At 34.5% G+C, this 9,551-nt stretch overlaps 2 pseudogenes; both read right to left on the reverse strand.

The window, feature by feature from the left end:
* Positions 1–1,171: 1,171 nt before the first annotated feature.
* LOC149265104 (chloride channel protein CLC-c pseudogene) lies at positions 1,172–2,937 on the reverse strand (annotated as a pseudogene).
* A 1,574-nt stretch (positions 2,938–4,511) lies between these two features.
* LOC149265105 (phosphatidylinositol 4-kinase gamma 4-like) lies at positions 4,512–5,392 on the reverse strand (annotated as a pseudogene).
* Positions 5,393–9,551: the final 4,159 nt, after the last annotated feature.

Consider the following 9,551-nt stretch of genomic DNA (forward strand, 5'->3'; position numbering starts at 1 on the left):
GTTTTGAAAAACAAAACACTAGAACATCATCTTTTTAGATGTTGTGTATAGATCCAAACTTATAAAATATTAATTTAAAATTTAATTTCACCATACATATATGTATATGATAATAGTTTGTAAAATATCATATTATATAAAAATTATACCTTTATGAAGATAGTTTGTAAAATATCACATAATATAAGGAATAGATTAACAAAATATTCTTGGATAAAATCTAAGACTGGCCACTCTCGAATGCGAGTCTACAGATACACGAACATAAAACCTTGTTAATTGTATACATTTTAATTCTCTCCATCCGATCCTTTAATTTTTACCAAAATATTTTGTAAAATTAGTGTTCAGATTAATTCGAATTTGTCTGAAAATCTTACCAATAAAACATTACATGACAATGACGTTTGCTTTCCAAGTTTGCTAGATCGATCCACTTTATCATATTTCACTGTTTATTACTTTTATATTTTGAATTCTTTTAAGTTAGGATTTCACAATACAATTTCAACGTGATGTTTGGTTTTTCAATATACAAATAAAATTCAATAATATAAAAACTCTAAAAAACTTAAATTATGCCAATAAATTTAAATAACACTTAAAATTATAATTTTAATAAATTTAAACACATACCTCTTCCTTCTCTTGCTTTCTCTTTTTTTTTTGGGAAAACATAGCCACTGAAGTATATACTTTTTTATTTACTAATAATGAGTACATCTTAGAATAGAGTGCGGAAAAAAATAGTTTTCTCCTTACTATTCCAGAGAAACATAAATTATTGAAAATAGATCCTACAAAATAAAATTTTCATTGTAAACTCACTTTTTTCTTTGCAATTCTCCAAACTTTGAAGTTGGAAGTAGGTGCTTATTATTTTAATAGAGATGGTTAAGATACCAACATTTTTTGTTTTCCTTCTTCAAGATAAGGATGGAAATAAAAAATATGTGTAGGCATAAAGTCATACCTTGTTAGTATCCTAACAATTGTAGTTCTCTTCAAAGGAAAGAAAATGAGAGTGAGAGCCATCACAGAATATCCAAATGTAAAATAAGTTTGACAGAGTTGTAGCTCATGAATTCAAACCCAAGGATGAAAATGATGCTTAGTCTATGCCAGCATGGAGGTCCTACATATAGATATGTCATTACACTATATAATGGTTTTACTGTAAAAGATGGCTAGAATATGTGAAAGCATGTGATATTGTCAATAAGAATGATGAGTGATCGAGACTACAAAATATCAAGTAACTCCATCTATGAACACTCATTCCTGATTCTTTAGGCACCATGCAGAGATGCCTCAAGCCCACTTGGTGGAAGAGGGAAAATACCTTTGCCAATGACAAGGTATCCACAATAGTGCATGGTGAGGTATTGTAGAATGTAAGTAAATCAATATACAATTCCTATTCCTCTATACTTATCTTTATGTCTTCAATCTTGAGACCTCCTCCTGAACCTCATTTTGCAAAGTCCCCAGAAGAAAATGTTTTGTTTATGTCTGTAAAAACAATAGTTTGTGAACGCTGAAAATATTTACTCTTCAACAAAAAAACAAATGTGACCTAAGGATAAGGCCATACAAGACTGGTTTTTCTAATAATTATCCATCTATGACTGAGAAGCCATTGTGTTTAGTATTCATCAAAATTTGTACAATTTTTTTAAATTTTTCTATTTCAGAACAGGTAAACAGTGGACTTGTAGCAACATCGCTAACAATCAGGTTTCTCATATATTGTTCAAGATGTCTTTCCAGGAATGGAAGCCCCTTCGAGTGTATAATTGCATCATACATGCTGACGTTGAAACAATCAGTTGTTGTCTTTGATATTAACAGAACCAACATAATGAAAGGAAGCAATGATAAGTTATTTGTTAGCTCTGAAAGGAAGACACACAATCAAATTATCATCCTCATTGAGCCCCCAAGAAAAGAGGCTGCATCGATCACAACACAAATTCCCTTATTAATTCTCGTGAAGGATGCAATCAAATCCCCAACAAAACGACCATATGCAGAACCTATCAAAATTACTGGTACGAATAGATCCGATGGCATGGCAAGGCCATATGTGACCAAACCCAATGTAAAAATAGTAACAAAGTAAAGCATGAGTGATGATTGACAAAACTCCTTTCATGTGGTAGAGCTAAAGATGAGTATAACCATACCACCATTTGTGTTGAAAATCAATCTTGCAAGGTCATTGTAGTAACCCTTTGGAAAATGGAATCTCTTGAAGTTTCCTTTGCTATTAGTGCTAAGACATTCTTCATTGAACATTGCCCCAGCATGCAAAGGTGTGCATTTTGAAAGCAATGGAAGTCCACAATTGCAGTAATATGTAAAGATGGAGATAACATAGGCAAGAACAAATTTAGATGTAGGTCCGTTCCTGTATCAATAACACATAGCCATGCCATTCATGATTAGTCTATGCATAAAATTTACATATTTTGCAAAATTGAAACATGGTCTAGGACTTTAAAGAAATCACTATATATATATATATATATATATGTATGTATATTTATTGATTGATAAGGGTGTACAGTCTTAGAGTCTTCACAAGAAGGTAGTTGTAGACAAATATGAATACTCCAATAACTCCAAATATCACCACAGGAAGTAGATCAACAACTTGATATGTGACTGATGCAACACTCACATCAAACATTATCATTACATCGGTTCCAAAGAGGCCATAGTTTCCATTTTTACAATAATTTATGAATCCCTTCAGCACCATAGTAACCACTGGTGTGGTGAAAAATGTCCTCCAAAGAAGAGCACTTTTCCACCTAAAAAAGGATTTACAACCACCATTTCTTATTATTTCTCACAAGTTCCCTATAGTCCCACTTGCCACTTTCTGAGGTATGAGGACACCTGATAGCTAGGAACAAATTGTTACTGATACATAGTCTATTGTTTCTGGATAGGGGTGAACCCCTAAGGACCATGATCACCAGCTGCCAAATGTTAGGGTTCTTCCTAATGTTGCTTAATGGACTTCTTTTATTAAGGACTTTAGCCAGTTTGTGGTAATGTTTTTTGGATGAATGACAACCTCAAGATATAATTTTTGTATTCCTTAAGGGTTGATATTATTATAATGAATGTTTGGATATGAAATTAGTATAATTTTGATCTTAATTAGTGCTTGTGGAATCTATGGTCATGGGGACCAAAATATAAAAAGTCTTTCAATAAGATATGGGTATTTGCATGCCCTAAACCTTTAGCTACAAATGTAGTAGCTGGGATCTATGAAGCACTCAGCGGAAACAAGACACTTAAAGTGAAAACCTTTTTTAGAATGCAAAACTTGATGCCTCTCATGCTTTTGATAGACCTAGAGTTAAATATTGGTTCATGTTTCATAAAAAGTTTAGATGATCATCATTAAGTATTATTATATATTATGTAGACAACACTATCAAAAATATAAGAAATCGGGTTATTATCAAAGACCAAGTTTCACAAGTTAACAACATCTTCCATATCAAATTGAACAAGATAAATGTTTCAGATCCTTGAGATGTATAAAAATGAACAACAATGTATAAAAATGAATAGAAAATATTTTCTTTGAAATAAGTGTTTAGTATCTAAATACACTGGAATGGAATATGAATTTATGATGTTACTCCAATTTATACTCGATTTTTTTTCTCTGTTAACGCTTATTGTGGCCTACTTCAATTCCTATTGTACCTCATAAGTCATTGTTATAAACTAAAATGTTGAAATTCTACAGATAGAAACAAGTCTTTGGACATTATTCTTGTAAGCATTGGGTTTGGTAATTCAAATCTGTCATGGAAAATTATTATTTTACTTGTAGAACTTCCATAAATAGAAATAAGTCTTTGGACATTATTACCCTAAGCATTGAACTAGCTAATTAATTTGTCATGAAAAAATATTATTTTACCAAAACAAAATCTTGCATAAACAACTTAGTGAGAAAAAACATATTTGAAAACAAATCCAATATATATAGCTTCCAAAATACTTATGCTACTTCAATTAGTATAGGGATACTAGCTTGCCTTTATATTTATGCAACAAATATAATAACTCAAAGTATACTATTAAGGTAAGGTTTCTGTTACTGGTTCCATAACTTATAGAAAACAACAAGAATGTTATATAGATTCCAAAATATTTCGGGTACATCAATAATATAGGAAATTTAGCTTGCCTTCGTATTTATGAAACATATATATAACTCAAAAGTATAATATTAAAGTATGGATACTCCCATTGGTTCCATAACTCATAGAACACAACAAAGTAGGCCATAATGGCTCCAACCTTGTTAGATTATCTATTCTATTGCCTTGTAACTTAGTCCAGCCAAAGAGAGAGTTTCAAGACAATACACACTATAAATTTAAGAAACCGTGGACAAGAGGACATAATAATCACTACCACTTTAATAAAGCCTCTTTAATTAAGAGGAAATAAAAATAGTGAAAAACAAAATGTTACTACTGGGTACACTTCACTTTTTCTATGTAGAAGTCCATGATCTCATAAACAACTTCCAAGAATGCAGACTCAGTCCATCAAGGAAGAATTGCTTCCTTTTCCTCCTCCACAATGTTCTCAATCACTGATGGCTCGTTGAGGGACTCTCTTCACATCATACGTGCAATCTCATATGGAGTAAGACCTACTGATGAACCCTTCTTAAGCAACATTGTTGAAATTTGCAATACACGAGAACATGCCCAAGACAAGGACCAACCATGAGACTTCAACATTTTAATATCCATATCAGCATCTAAAAAACTTATATACTAGAGATTCTTAGTATCATAAGGTTGTTTAGCCTAAGGCCAGTAAAGCCACTCAAATATACAATCTTCAAACTATAAGTCAAATGAAAATAACACAGTTAGTGATAGTCTTAACCCTTCACAGTGCAAGGAAAGTCTAAAAAATATTTACATTGACCCACTAGTTACTATTTTACATCATTTTACATAAGATGTAGAGCTAAATTCAATATCTGTATCATGTAAAAAAAACTCAAATTCTGAAATTTATGAGCATCACTTGCACAATAGAGAAATATGAAATTTGTCGAATGCATTATCTTGAAAAATCAACAAACGTAACATACCGCCTCTGGCAGACAATATCCATGGTCTATAGGAACAAGCTTAATTGATGATTATTCACCTTCATTACAAATGAGGATATTTCCACCATGCCTATCAGCATTTTCCAGCCTAATGTCCAAGACAGTAATAATGTGTACTTCATGAACCAAAAAAGTTCTAGGACCCATGTCTTCATAACTTCCTTCACAATTTACAAATATTTGTAGAGAACCTATCTTGGTTTCTTGGACTGAAGCACCCATGACTTTTGCATTGTGAAACACATATTGAGAGCATCGAATCATCATAGTAGGAGGGACACCTGCGAAACCTAGCTCATCACTAGTCAAGTTTTGAGGTCCACCAATAGGATGGTCCAAGCTCATGAAGCTCACCAAATTCATGGCATGGTTTCCTTGCACATCATGTTATTTGAGTCCCACATATGTTGCATGAGGTTTGGAATGGACAGTGCTTTATACTGTTGGGAACCTCAAGAGGTCAGGGAGAAAATATCACCATGAATGAAGAAATGAAGACAAAGGAGAATCATGTTCATTGAAAGCTTCCTAAGGTCCCAGTTCAACTACCCAAGAAATATCAGGCAGCATGTCACTCCACTCATGGTCACAGAGATTGAATGGTTCAAATCTCCAACTGCAAAACCAAAAACCCAAATAAGAAATCAATAAACCCTAACCCCAATTGACTCATCTATAAACACTAAACCCTAAGATCAATTAACCCATCTATAAACCCTAGACCCTAAGCATAAGATGAAATAAAGTGAGATACAATGCTACTTACAGTTAGGATAAGTGGGCTTGAGTGTCCTCAAGCAAATGTCATACAGGGCATCATTGTTAAGAACTATACACTCATTTTCGTTTTCCACCAGCTGATCAACAGAGACTGTAATGTTTCACGATAAGGGAATGGGAGAAGTAAAACATTTATATAATTTGGAGATGGATTTGGAGTACAACTTTGAAATGAAGAAACGCTTTGATAATCTTAGTTAATTAAAATTGGAAAGATAATATAAATTGGTAGAGCTTCAGATAGCTGTGACAAAGTTTATCTTGGCATAGATGAGATTTCTCACTCGAAAAGTGCGGGATCCGAGAGGCTGCTATCTTATAAAATATCTCTTGTAACATCATCCACAACTCAACATACTGAAAGACTTTACATGTAATAGTGCAAACGAAGGTTCTCATTCGATGAGAGCTCTTTGCACATAACTGAAATTCCCACCATTGCACCCATAACTGAAGACCATGATGCAATACAGTTGAACGCATGTTAATGAAGTGGAATAAACATAAAAACCCTTTCCTGCCATCGAGTTGTCTCATTGCACCACCACCCAAGAGACAAGTGCCAAATTACAAGTGAAAAAGGTAGATGAAAATGGGTTGTGAATAGATTAAAAAAAAACACCTATCGACGTAAAAATTCATTCCAAAGTTTTGTTTTGAAATGTTTGAAATATGCATGTGTTAATTTATTGAATGCCTTCGATGCATGAAGTAGGATGGTATTATGTTTTTTAAAGGGGCGTATTTTACAATGGTTATTAAGGAGATTCGAAAGAGTTATAAAAGGTTTATTTTAAAGGCATCATTTCTATATAATAAAAAAAGGGAATCAATGGTAAAAATAAAAGTGAAAAGGGTTATTTTTTTATTGGAAGATTTTTTTAAAAAGATTTATTATAAAATACTTTTATAAAAGGGATTTAAAATTTTCTTGCCAAAGGAGGTTTTGTATTTTTGTTTTTTGTTTTCTTGGTTTTATAAAAATAAAACAAAGGTTTTTAATTTGGAAAGAGAGGTGAATTAGTCTATAAAGTTTTATGTTTTGTCAAGCATGAAAATTTTTTGGGTGAATATTTTTCCCTACGCGGGTGCATATTAAACAATTTTTTTTTTGCCGGGGGGGGGGGGGGGCGCGATATGCAAGGAAGACTCACACAATGAAGAAAGTAGACAATCGATAGAAGAAAGACAATAGTCATGGGTCCCAAAGCAAGACTGAAGTAAATTAAGAAAAGGAATTGAAAAGAAGAGGCAAAGATCATTGCCATGTTTAGAGAGGTGCAATCTGCAGCCAAGGAACCAAGAGGTCTATCAGAAGACGGAAGAGAAATCGAGGTTGATTGGTGTAGCGTGGATCTGCTACCACCTCCTATGCTTCCTGGTAAAAAAAGTCGATTTTGGGTTGTCAAAATGCAAACTTTTCTTCGAGGTAAAGTGTTATGAAACCAACTCACAAAAAGATAGAATTGATAGATTAATGACTTAGAAATCAACCTCTTTGAGGGGGCAACTTCCTTTACATTTCACAAATGAACAATTATTGGATGATACAAATGAAAAGACCTCCTTTCTATATATATAATTCTAAGGGGTCATAATATAATCAGATCCGACATAACAATAATAGTGTAAGGGCCCAACGATAACAATAGTGGGCTTCTATGGGGCATAATAATAACAACACGGGGACTACAAGGGCACAACAACATAATAAGGGGGTTTCACTAATAACAATAAGGGGTTACACTAGTAGTATAGGGACCTAAAATGCCCCTCTCCTTCAAAAATTGTTGTCCTCAACGCATGAGTAGTTATGGATACTTCTGTATAAAATTATCGTCCTCCCATATGGAATCTTGAGTGGGTAAGTTCTTCCACTTGATGAGATACTCTGAAATTGATCGATTTTGTAGCTGTTGGGTTCTTGTTTCCGTGACTGCTTCAGGTTCCAATATGATTTTTCCTTCCTCGTCAAGCTCAGACAATATTGTTTGAACTGGGAGCTTGTCACCTATAACCTTGTTTAAGCATGAAACATGGAAAACTGTGGGCACTCAGGAAGATGCAAGAAGCTCGAATTTGTATGCCATAGTACCAATCTTTTGTAGCACCTTGTAAGGACCATAGTACTTTGGCGATAATTTATTATCCTTCTTAGCTTGCTCAAGGGGAATTTATTTATATGGTTGTAGCCGTAGGAATACCTAGTCACCTACATCAAAACTTCTTTCACTGCGATGTTGATTTGCTTGTTATTTCATTCTATTCTGTGCCAAAGTGAGGTTATCCTTTAAGAGTTGGACAACCTATTTTTGATGCTCGATGTGATCTCCCACAGCTTGAACCTTAGGATTTTCTCTTAAATATGATGTGTTGGACAGTGGATGATATCCATACACTGCCATCGAAGGGGTCATTTTTACTGCAGTATGGAAGGAAGTGTTATACTGTTAGTGTCCAACCTTAAGCCCTTTATTTATGTAATAAACCCAATAGGGTGGATTCATATTCATAGTTAGTTAAAGAGTCAATAAAGAACGTATTAATAATTGTAAGTGGTTGACCCACATTTAAGAAAGGGACCACCGTTAGTTGCAAATAGGAAATTGTATTAAATATATGGTATTGAGAGAACCATGGTTATAACCCATGGTATGGTATGTATGAATCCTATATAGAGGCCAGAGACTCCCCATTGAGAAATGTTGAATCTTATTTTGTAATCGAGCTCTGCTCTGTTGGAGGTTGCCCCCTCGAAGAGGCAAGTGAACATTGCTTTCATCTCTGAATAATAAAATACTTGTTGTTTTTCTCATTTTATTCTATGTTCTGGGTTGTATTTATTAGCATATTTTGTATTCTGGAATTTCTCGTAGGTCAAGAGCATAACAAGTGGTATTAGAGCACTTTCCAGGGCTGGTGGTACCTCCATTTTTTGTAGAATTTTTTTTTAAGTTAGAGACGTGTTCCAACGTCCTTAAACCATGGGATTTGTCGTTGAGCGCATAAACCTGCAGATTTGGGGAGGTATGCATGCAATAAATACAAGAGGTGGTCACGCTTTTTGGACTCCCTTGTAACCCCTGTGTGTACCCCTTCGAGTAGTAGCGCATTAGGCAGAACCACACATAAACTGCCTTCCACGTACACTCTGGGTATATCGAAAGCCCCCTAGGCTCACCTAAAACCTCGCCTTAGATAAGTCGTCGGCTGTCTTGCTGCTACAGTACACTGAGAACAACACTCGAGGAGATTACTTGCTTGTACGATAAGGTAGTCGGGTAGTACGACTAAGGGTACAGTTGATCCTCCTTAGTTAGTGCCCTGAAAGATTGGGTTGAGTACTATTGTTGGACCCTTATGTATATTGTGATATGTAGCACCTGACACTCCTTTGAGACCATAGTTCCCTTGACTCTCTGAAGATCACCCATTATCTTATTTTTCTAGATTAGATCCACCAGTTAGGGTTTTACTGCTGTAGTACGATCCAGATCTAGCAGTTGAGGTTTTGTTGCCGCCGCAACAATCAGATCCACCATTTGAGGTTCTACCACCACAGTACCATTCAGATCTAGTAGTTGGGGTTCTGTCGCCGCCG

Source organism: Pinus tabuliformis, chromosome 6 (genome assembly GCF_031772625.1).
Source record: "Pinus tabuliformis cultivar Carrire ecotype Pingquan chromosome 6, CPIR1, whole genome shotgun sequence".
Lineage (NCBI taxonomy): Eukaryota > Viridiplantae > Streptophyta > Pinopsida > Pinales > Pinaceae > Pinus > Pinus tabuliformis.